The 9,687-nt window shown below is 43.9% G+C and overlaps 1 non-coding gene and 1 pseudogene across 1 annotated transcript; one reads left to right on the forward strand and one right to left on the reverse strand.

Moving 5' to 3' along the window:
• Positions 1-4,039: 4,039 nt before the first annotated feature.
• Trnaf-gaa lies at positions 4,040-4,112 on the forward strand. Its single transcript has one exon. It is a non-coding gene; the product is annotated as a tRNA-Phe (tRNA).
• A 3,744-nt stretch (positions 4,113-7,856) lies between these two features.
• LOC114609130 lies at positions 7,857-8,005 on the reverse strand (annotated as a pseudogene).
• Between the last annotated feature and the right edge of the window lie 1,682 nt (positions 8,006-9,687).

Here is a 9,687-nt window from a genome sequence, read left to right on the forward strand (position 1 = left end):
CTCTCTCTCTCTCTCTCTCTCTCTCTCTCTCTCTCTCTCTGTCTGTCTCTACTACCCTCCTGGCTCTCCTCCCCTCTCTCCTCCCCATGCTCTGAATAAACTCTATTCTATACTATACCCTTGTGTGACTGGTCCCTCAGGGGGAAGAGATGCCTCTGCATGGGCCGGCTGAGCTATTCCCTTCCCCCATACCTCTCCACACACCCACAGAACATATTATCTTTATCTCTTTATCTTTTTACAGACACATCTATCTATATATAATATATACATATCATATATATGTTATATATATACTGTTGCTAAATAGAACAGCACATCTATCTATCTATCTATCTATCTATCTATCTATCTATCTATCTATCTATATGCTGTTGCTAAATAGAACAAAGGGACCTCAGGGCAAGACCCTACCCAGCTTAGCTTCTGACTTGTGAGAAGGAATTAAAGGAAAGTCTAGGGTCAGGTGTGTTGGCACATACCCTTAATTCCAGCATCTGGGAGGCAGAGGCAGGAAGATCTCAGGTGGTCACCCTGGTCTACAGAGCTAGTTGCAGGACAGTCAAGCTTAAGCAGTAAAGGAAAACATTGAAAACAGAAAGCTGGTGTTTCATTTGAATGAAGGGGGCATGTTCCAGCTCTAGCAAGCAGAAGAACTTGGCAGTTTCAGCCACATGGTTCTGGCTTTATAAAGACGCAAGAAAGGGGTTGTGGAATCTCCCTCTATGACTAAGGAAAGCTGCCAAGGCCAGCCATATGTCAGGGATTTTCCTGTGTGGAGGCCCAGAGTGGCCTTTGCATGAAGCTGTGAAGGTGAAGACTGGATTGCCTTGGAGACCCCAAATTGTTGGAGAAGCCAGAGTGTTGCCAAGGTCATGGTGTCTCTTCAAAGCAATACGATCCCGACTAAGACACCTTCTCACTGTCTCAGCATCCAGAAACAAACATTTGATGAACCTCATCTGAGTATTTGGTCCTCTACAACAGAGGGCTCTACATACTAATCGTAGATTGAAATGTTAAGCATTTTTTCCTATATTGAATATCAAGTTTTCCTTATTATTATCACCCCCAAACAATACTGTCCAATTGCCATTTGTGTGGGGATTATATTGTACTAAGCATTATGAATACTCTAGTGGTTCCCTACAGCATACATGAGCATGCACGTGGACTATGCAAATGTTACACCATTTCACAGAAAGGAGTGGTGTGGGTTCTGGGATTCTTTAAGGGCCTAAGGACCAGTGTCCTGGGGATACCAAGCGATGAGAGAATCAATTAGGTAGATTGTGAGATGTATCCACAGAACAAAAGGTACAAACATGAGACCATAATGTACACTATTTATAAAAGTTCCATTTAAATTTTATCTGTACGTACCTTGGGAGAAAAATGAACAAATGACTGAATTTCAGATGTAGAAAATACTAATTCTAAAAAAAAAAAATCCAGCAGGAAAAAAAAACCCTCAACTCTTTAGCATATTTCATTTTATATAATTACATAGGGACTCTTCCGAGAAGATGAGGAAAAATAGTAAATTCACGTTTTCTCTTGTTTCCCCTGCCTTAATCTGCCATGTTCTGACAACTGTGGCCATTAATATTAGAATGTTGGTGTGTTCACTACTCACATTCTGTTTGCTGCTATGGTGTGCATGCATGTTGAGCCTCAGTTCTCTGAATTCAGGGTTCACAAGCAGGCCTCTTAGCTTGGCCTCATTCCTGCACCCTTTATTTGATTCATTATTTAGTTGGTTGGATTTCAAAGGCTCTTGGCTCATGTATTTCAGCATTCTTTCAGCTTGAGGCTGTTGCTGCTTGGCAGTGAATGCAGCTCTTGGGTCATTCATTCTCTCTGAGCCCCACAGACACTGCTGCACTGTCTGAGGCCCTCAGCCTTGCCCTGGGAAAGGCTCGTACTAACCCAGTTTCCTTTCCTATAAGCAGCTGGTTTCCTTTTCTTGGATTCTCTCTCTTCTTAAATTCTTTTCTTTTTCAACTATTTTAGTGTTGGAATATTCTAGTTGTATAGAAAAGTAAGAGAATAAAAAGTATTCAAATATGTTTTGTGGAATTTGAACATTTTTCTGTGTTTGCTTCAAATCACTTGAAGTAAATAACTAAGGCTCACAGATCCAGCTAAAAGATTTTGTGGGTACACCCATGAACATGTGCCTCACATCTGTGGCCATTGTCCTGAATCAGGATATGTGTATGATTCCATTATTGAGAAAATTATTTGTAGTGCTGGGGTTAGAACCCAGAACCTAAACACAGAAGGCAAGTGTTCTGTCTTTGGAGAATGACTGGGGCACACACACATATCCCTAACGACATATCATTTTACATTGCACGTTTTTGTGCTTTACATGAACGGTATTATTAAACCAGTGTGATGCTTCGTGCTTGGAACTCCAACACTTGAGAGATGGAGATGGGAGATCAGAAGTCCAAGGTCACCTTAGCTGCATAGTGAGTTCAAGGATAGCCTGGGGGGTGAGACTCAGCCTCAAATTTTATTCCATCTCAATGAACTCCTGAAGCAGGAAAGCAACGGCTGACAGGAGCTAGTTCACTGATCGCTTTAGAATTGATTGTTCCACTACTATTTTATACCAATATCATTGAATTATGAGAGCCCATTTTCTACTTCTTTAACTTGAGCTTAATTAGACAAATGCATTTGCAAGTCTGTCTTATCACCTCACAGAGTGTAACATCACCCCACTTCTGGTCACACTCCCAGATCTGGTGGCCCTCATAGAGGTATAGGCCAATAAACTGCTGCTGCTGGTTTGGGATGGCTCTTATTCAAGGAACCTGCTGGCAGGAGGCGCCCTGCTGAAAGTATTCCTTAGCTTCCACATGCACTGTGTGGCTCAGTGCCCACAAGAACTCAGTAAGTGCCAAGATGATGCATAAGACCATGCTGGATACTTTCTGGGGGTCCTAAGCTCAGTACAGTTTCATCTGTCCTCGCAGCCTCTGGAGAGGCTGCGGGGAACCCGCTTACCATCAGTCTCAGGCGTTGCCATCCTTGGCCTCTCTAATCCATCACTATGCAGCCTGGGTTTGAGTGGACAAGCTGATACACAATGAGTCTGCCTTAGAGTTCCTATGTAGGACATTTGTTACTTTTAGAAGTGTTTAGGGGTTGAACTCAGGACTTCTGGAAGAACAGCCAGTGCTCTTGACCGCTGAGCCATCTCTTAAACTCACCCCTCTCGTTGTATTCTTTATGCCAACTAGTGTAATCTTAATCCCCAATATGTTCACTCTATTTAAAAAAATATTTTACATTTATCTGTGTGTATGTTTGCACACTAGTGTAATAGAGTCCAAAATCTTGTTAATCCCCCAGACATTAGCACACCTGACTCCATGGCGGAAGAATCATTTAGGCTGTGAAACTCAGCACCATCTGCCAAAACCAAAACAAAGGCCTAACCCATCAAACGCCACAGTTCTGGGAAAGTCTCTGAATCTACTAACCTTGCTTTTTAGTTCCTGTACTTCTGCTGCTGGCTAACTGTTCTTTTTAACTTTTAACCCAGGACATGGTTTTTGTGCTTAAAAAAATCTTACCCTGAGTACACTGTGGGACACACAGAGAAATACTACAGCTTCCACAATGAGATTTTTTTATGTTTTTTTGTTTTGTTTTGTTTTGTTTCGAGACAGGGTTTCTCTGTGTAGCCCTGGTTGTCCTGGAACTCAATCTGTAGACCAGGCTAGCCTCGAACTCTCAAACTCAGAAATCCGCCTGCCTCTGCCTCTGCCTCCCAAGTGCTGTGATTAAAGGCATGCGCAACCACTGCCCAGCATGTTTTTTTTTTGTTTTTATTTTGGGGAGCAGATTGCAAGGGCAGAGGGTGGATATAAAGGGACAGGGAGATGACTGGGATTAGGGTGCATGATGACTCATAAAAACAAACAATAAAAGCCGGGCAGTGGTGGCGCTTGCCTTTAATCCCAGCACTTGGGAGGCAAAGGCAGGCGGATTTCTGAGTTCCAGGAAAACTAAACACCATAGCGCTGAAATAGCTCGGTTGGGAGAGCGTTAGACTGAATATCTAAAGGTCCCTGGTTTGAGGCCAGGTTTCAGCAGCTGATTTTTTGACCGGTGGTGGTGCTCGCCTTTAATCCCAGCATTTGGGAGATAGAGGCAGGTGGATTTTGAGTTCGAGGCCAGCCTGGTCTAAAGAGTGAGTTCCAGGACAGCCAGAGCTACACAGAGAAACCCAGTCTCAAAAAACCAAAACAAATACCCCCCCACCACCAAAAAAAAAACAATAAAAAGATAAGAAGCTTACCCTAAGAAACACTCAAGGCTACACGGGGATTCCAGAATACCTAGTGTAGTCGTTGGCTACACTAATAAAGGCTTTCTATTGGTTTAAACTCACATTTAAGCAGTCTTCTGTGGTGGACATCCCACAACACTAGAATGCCTATATGTGTTCAAGCACACATGAGCGTGTTGCAATTGCACATGGGGTCAGAGGGCCAATTGCAGAGGTCGGCTCTCTCTTTATCCAGGGCTGAACTCAGGCCCTCAGTCTCAGTAGCCTTTCCACACTCAGCCCCCTCCCGAGTCCTCACTTCACTTTCTTTACTGACTTCCCTCTTTATTTCTGTCACCAATCTCTCCTTTAACTTTTGAAGATATTCAATATCATATTTGAATTTTCTGGTCCATCTGTGTCTATAATCCTGCCCCACATGGTTTATAATAAATAGTCTTTGAGCATACTTCAATACCATTGCTGCACAAAATAACAGGATCTGCTCTTTTGACTGGTGAGCATATGTGTCAGGACCAGGCACTGACACATATTTCATTTCAGTCCAAGACATTTCAGTTTCTGCATCTGCTGATGAATGACCAAAGGCACCAAGAATCAGTTTCCTGTTTGTTTGCTGTCCCTTTGTTGGGTGACATCTTTTTTTTTTTTTTTTTTTTTTTTTGGTTTTTCGAGACAGGGTTTCTCTGTGTAGTCCTGGCTGTCCTGGAACTCACTCTGTAGACCAGGCTGGCCTCGAACTCAGAAATCTGCCTGCCTCTGCCTCCCAAGTGCTGGGATTAAAGGCATGCGCCACCACTGCCCGGCTGGTTGGGTGACATCCTAATGACTAGAAACATTTAAAAGATGATGCCTTCACTTCCAGAATGAAAACAAAAAGGACAGGACACAATGTAACTTTAATTTCTTCAAACTTTATTTTTAATGGTTTAACCTCCCTTCTAGCTCACCACCCACTAGAGGTAGTGAGAAAGAAAAGATATGGGGGAAGTGGACCTGTTTAGAAAGGTTTTGAGGAGCAACTCCTGTCTGTGTTGTCTGGAAATTGGCAGTTCTGTTCAGGCTGGCAAGGGCAGCTCCATCCACTTGCAAACACTTCATGGTTACACCAGAAGTCTAGTTTGGTAGAGTCCAGTTAGTAACAGTGGTGACACGATCTAGCAGAGACAGCCAGGCCTAAGCCTCGGCTCAAGTAAGCAGGAGGGACCAACAGGAACACCAGAAGTTCTCGGCTGTGCCTCTCTCAGGGAAGCAAAGATCAGTGAAGACGCTAGACCCACACGCCTTGTACAGCTAGCTGTATCAATCAGCAAGCCAAGCTCTGTCTCTGTCACTCTGTGGCATCCTATTTATACTCTCCAAACATCATGTGTCCTCCACATGCCTTGTCTCAGCACAGGTCTTGTCTCAGCACGTGCATCCAAATCAGCCTGAGTTTGAGGAAGTGGCAAGAAACTGCAGTACACCACCAGAAGTTTTACGGTGTGTTTCTTTCTACAAATGCAGCTCAACTACGAAATCTAAGGTAGATCAATACATATGTGTAGTCAGCAAAGAATCCTTCATCACGTGTCCTTTCCCATGCTTGCTTTAACAGAACATCCTCTCTCCTGTGTCTGCTTCAGTGAAACATTCCTTCATGAGTCTGCCTTAGCCTTTCACCTGTGTCCACTTCAGGAAAACATTCCTTTATGTGTTTGCCCCAGCAAACACCATCCAACACAAAGAAGCCTTAAGTTTCCACGTCAACACCAGTGTTCTCATGATAAGAAGCTGGTGACAGCACAGCGGGAGGGTGACCCTGAGGCATGTGTCCTCTCTCAAGCTGCTTCTGAACTGAAAGCTGAACAGGTAACTCCAGGATGTTACCCAAGTGCTCAGATTACAGTCCTGTGCCGCCTTGCTGGTTAGCTTCAATGCTTGTCTTCTTTATATGTATAGGTGCTTTGTCTGCTTGAATGTCTGTGCACCATGAGGATGCCTTGTGCCTCTGGAGAGCAGAAGGAGGGGCATCAGATCCCCTGGAATTGAAATTACAGACAGTCCTCAGCTGCTCTGTGGGTGCTGGGAACCCAGCCAAGGGTTCTCTGAAAGAGCAGGAAGTGCTTTTAACCACTGATCAATTTCTCCACCCTCCCCCGCCCTGGGTTTTATCTTCCTTGAGTAGTTTTATATGACTGGTTGATTTCTCTAGTGGTTAAGAGTCTTTTATCCCAACCAGTGAGATGTGTTTTCTCTGTAGAGACATTGCTTTTAGATAATTAAAAAAACCCTCAGTCTCAGCTTTAGAGAAAAACTGGTTAGTCTGGTTTAAAATGCCCAAGGCCGTTACCAGTTTGGCACCACTTAATACATTAACTTTAGTATTTAGAAATTTTTATTGTTAGGGTCTCATGTTGCTGGGGACTGGCCTCAAACTTTCTACGTAGCTGAGACTGGATTTGAACTCTTGATCCTCCTGCCTTCACCTCCTAACTACTGGGCACTGAGATTACATGTGCACATAACCATACTAGGCTCAAAATTCTTGTATTCTCTCTGTGCCACTGTCTTTGTCTTTCTTTCTCTCTCCATTTTTCTCTGTCTCTCTGACTTTGTGTCTTTCTCTTTGTCTCTTTCTGTTTCTCTAGGTTAAACCTAGGCATGCCAGGCGAGTACCCTATCCCTGAGTCCCATCACTGGCCACTTTCTACACTGGGTTCTCGGCCCATCTGAACCACACCAGCCCGGCAAGCAAAACTCAAGTACTTTTTTTTTTTTTTTTTTTTTTTCGAGACAGGGTTTCTCTGTGTAGTCCTGGCTGTCCTGGAACTCACTCTGTAGACCAGGCTGGCCTCGAACTCAGAAATCTGCCTGCCTCTGCCTCCCAAGTGCTGGGATTAAAGGCGTGTGCCACCACCGCCCGGCTAAAATTCAAGTACTTTAAGAGGTGGGTCCACGCTTAACTTTCTCTAGAACAGCTATTTTTCTCCCAGTTAGAATGTAAGCAAGTGTACAGGCTTGCTTGCTGTTGATTTCTTTTAGCTCAGTGTCTCACATAGGGACAAGGATTCCTGTATCATGTAAGGGGCTTTCCATTTCACAGCTGCTTGCAAACATTGACTGAAGCCCTCTGTTCCCCAGAGCTAGAGCCACGCATCCCCAAGTACAGCTGTAGGGTTTGGGGATTCTTGTAGCATGTAGGGGGGAGGGCTTTCCATTTCACAGCTGCTTGCAAACATAACTGAAGCCCTCTGTACTGCAAAGCTAGAAACACACTTCCCCAAGGACAGCTGTAGGGTTTGAGGATTCTTGTATCATATAAGGGGCTTTTCATTACCCAGTTGCTTGTAACACAACTGCACTCTTCTGTCCTCCAAAGCTAAAACCACCCCTTCCCAAGAACAGCTGTGGCGTTCATTTTTCATATTGTTGTGCCTTATAGCTCCCCCTTTGATGTGGACTTTGGATAATTTACTTTCATCTGAGTTTAGCTACAGACTAAGGAAGATATTACTGTTATGCTCTAACCACATGGAAATGGCAATCTATCCTCTCTCTTTTATTGCAGGGGAGGGTGCTCATGCTGTCCCCTACAACACGATTCTGCAGCTGACTTTCCTTACCTTGGGGGAAGTTGCAGGGGTCAGTACAGGATGAGCCTCATTTTGGAAAACCACCTTCCTGATAATGATTTCTCCCCTGCCAGGTAAGCTCCTATTTTTCCTTTTCTTTACTGTAAAGACTCTATTTTTCTCCATGGATATAAATGTGTTGGCATGTGCGTGGGAGTGGGAGGAATGGCCCTTGGAGGCCAGAAGAGGGCATTGGTTCCCCCTGGATCGGGAGTTACAGGTGTTGCAATGAGCCTGCTGTAGGTGCTGGGAACTGAATTCAGGTCCTCTATAAGAACAGAGCCTGCTTGTAACTATACAGTTACCTCTCTAAATCCTAGCTTTTTTCTTGTCATAAGAGTTTGGATTTGTGTGTGTGTGTAATATGGTGTATTCATTAAATATGGATAGTGAAGTATTTATTTTAGATTATTACTCTTATCATTTGTTCTCAGGAATATCAATTATATATCATTTGATTTCCTTTTTTTTTTTTTTTTTTTTTTTTAGACAGGTCTAGGGAGCTGTGTAGCCCAGGCTGACCTGAAACTATCACTCCTCCTGCTTCAGGCTTCTGAGAGCTCAGAAGTGTGAGCTACCATCTGGGCTAGAGATTGTTAGTTTCTTCCTTTCCTTCCTCCTACCTCCCTTGATCCTTCCTTCCCCTCCTCCTTTTCTTCCTTCTCTCTCTGTTTCCTTTCCTTCTTTTCTTTGTGAGAGCATTTTCTCTGTATTCTAGTTTGGCCTCAAACTCTTTTCGGTATGTAGCCCAGGCTGGCCTGAAATTCTCCATTTTTTTTTTTTTTTTGCCTTTGTCATCTGAGTGCAGGAATTATGGGTGTGCACCAGTCTACTTGAATATTTATTTCTTTTTTGTGGTGATGGGTGTCAAACCCAGGGCCTTGTGTATCTAAGCACATTATCACTGAGCAGTACCAACTCTGTATTTTCCCATTTAACTTTTCTGATATTCTATTCTGACTGTTGCATCCTTGAAGGTCTTTTTCCTTTGGTCTCATGCTGCTCACGCCAACCTTGAACTTGCCATGTAGCCAAGAGCGGCCTTGCACACCTGATCCTCCCGCCTCTGCCTCCCAAATGCTGGGATTATAGGTATGGCCTCCACACCCAGCTCTGCCATGTTTCCCTGAGTTCCTGGAGTAACTTTAAAGGTCTAAATCAGATGATGTCACTCCATTATATAAAATCCTTCAGCCCCCACCGTTTGTATTCCCTCCATTGCCATTCATGGCTTCCACACTGACTCCTTGACCCCTTATACCTAGAACTCTCATCTCTGGGCCACTGCCTCATATGTTCGTGTGTTTCACTTCCAGTGCAAGAAACTCCACAAGCCTTAGCATGTCCTTTCCGGACTATGGCGCCTGATGGGTGCCAGTACCTGTGATTAGCATTGCACTTATATGTTTCATTCACAGCACTTGTCCTGCAGTGTTGGGGACTGAACCCAGGGTCCCGAATGTGCCAGGTGAGCACCGCCAGTCTCAGTTCACAGCACTTGTTATAATTTGTGATTATATGTTTATTTCTTGACTTTTCATGAGTGTGTGTTCCATCAAGACAGGGAACATGTGTTTTTTATTTAGTCAACAGTTTAGTTTAGTACCAGCCTTACAGATATCTGATGAATGTATAAATAATAAATTAGACGTGGGCATAGTAGTGCACGCCTGTATAGTGCACGCCTGTATAGTGCACGCCTGTGGTCCCAGCTACCTGGGAGACGAAGATAGAATTAGGCCAAGAAGTTTAAGACAGTAAGAG

The sequence above is a fragment of the Grammomys surdaster genome, unplaced genomic scaffold, assembly GCF_004785775.1.
Source record: "Grammomys surdaster isolate TR1022 unplaced genomic scaffold, NIH_TR_1.0 125946, whole genome shotgun sequence".
NCBI lineage: Eukaryota > Metazoa > Chordata > Mammalia > Rodentia > Muridae > Grammomys > Grammomys surdaster.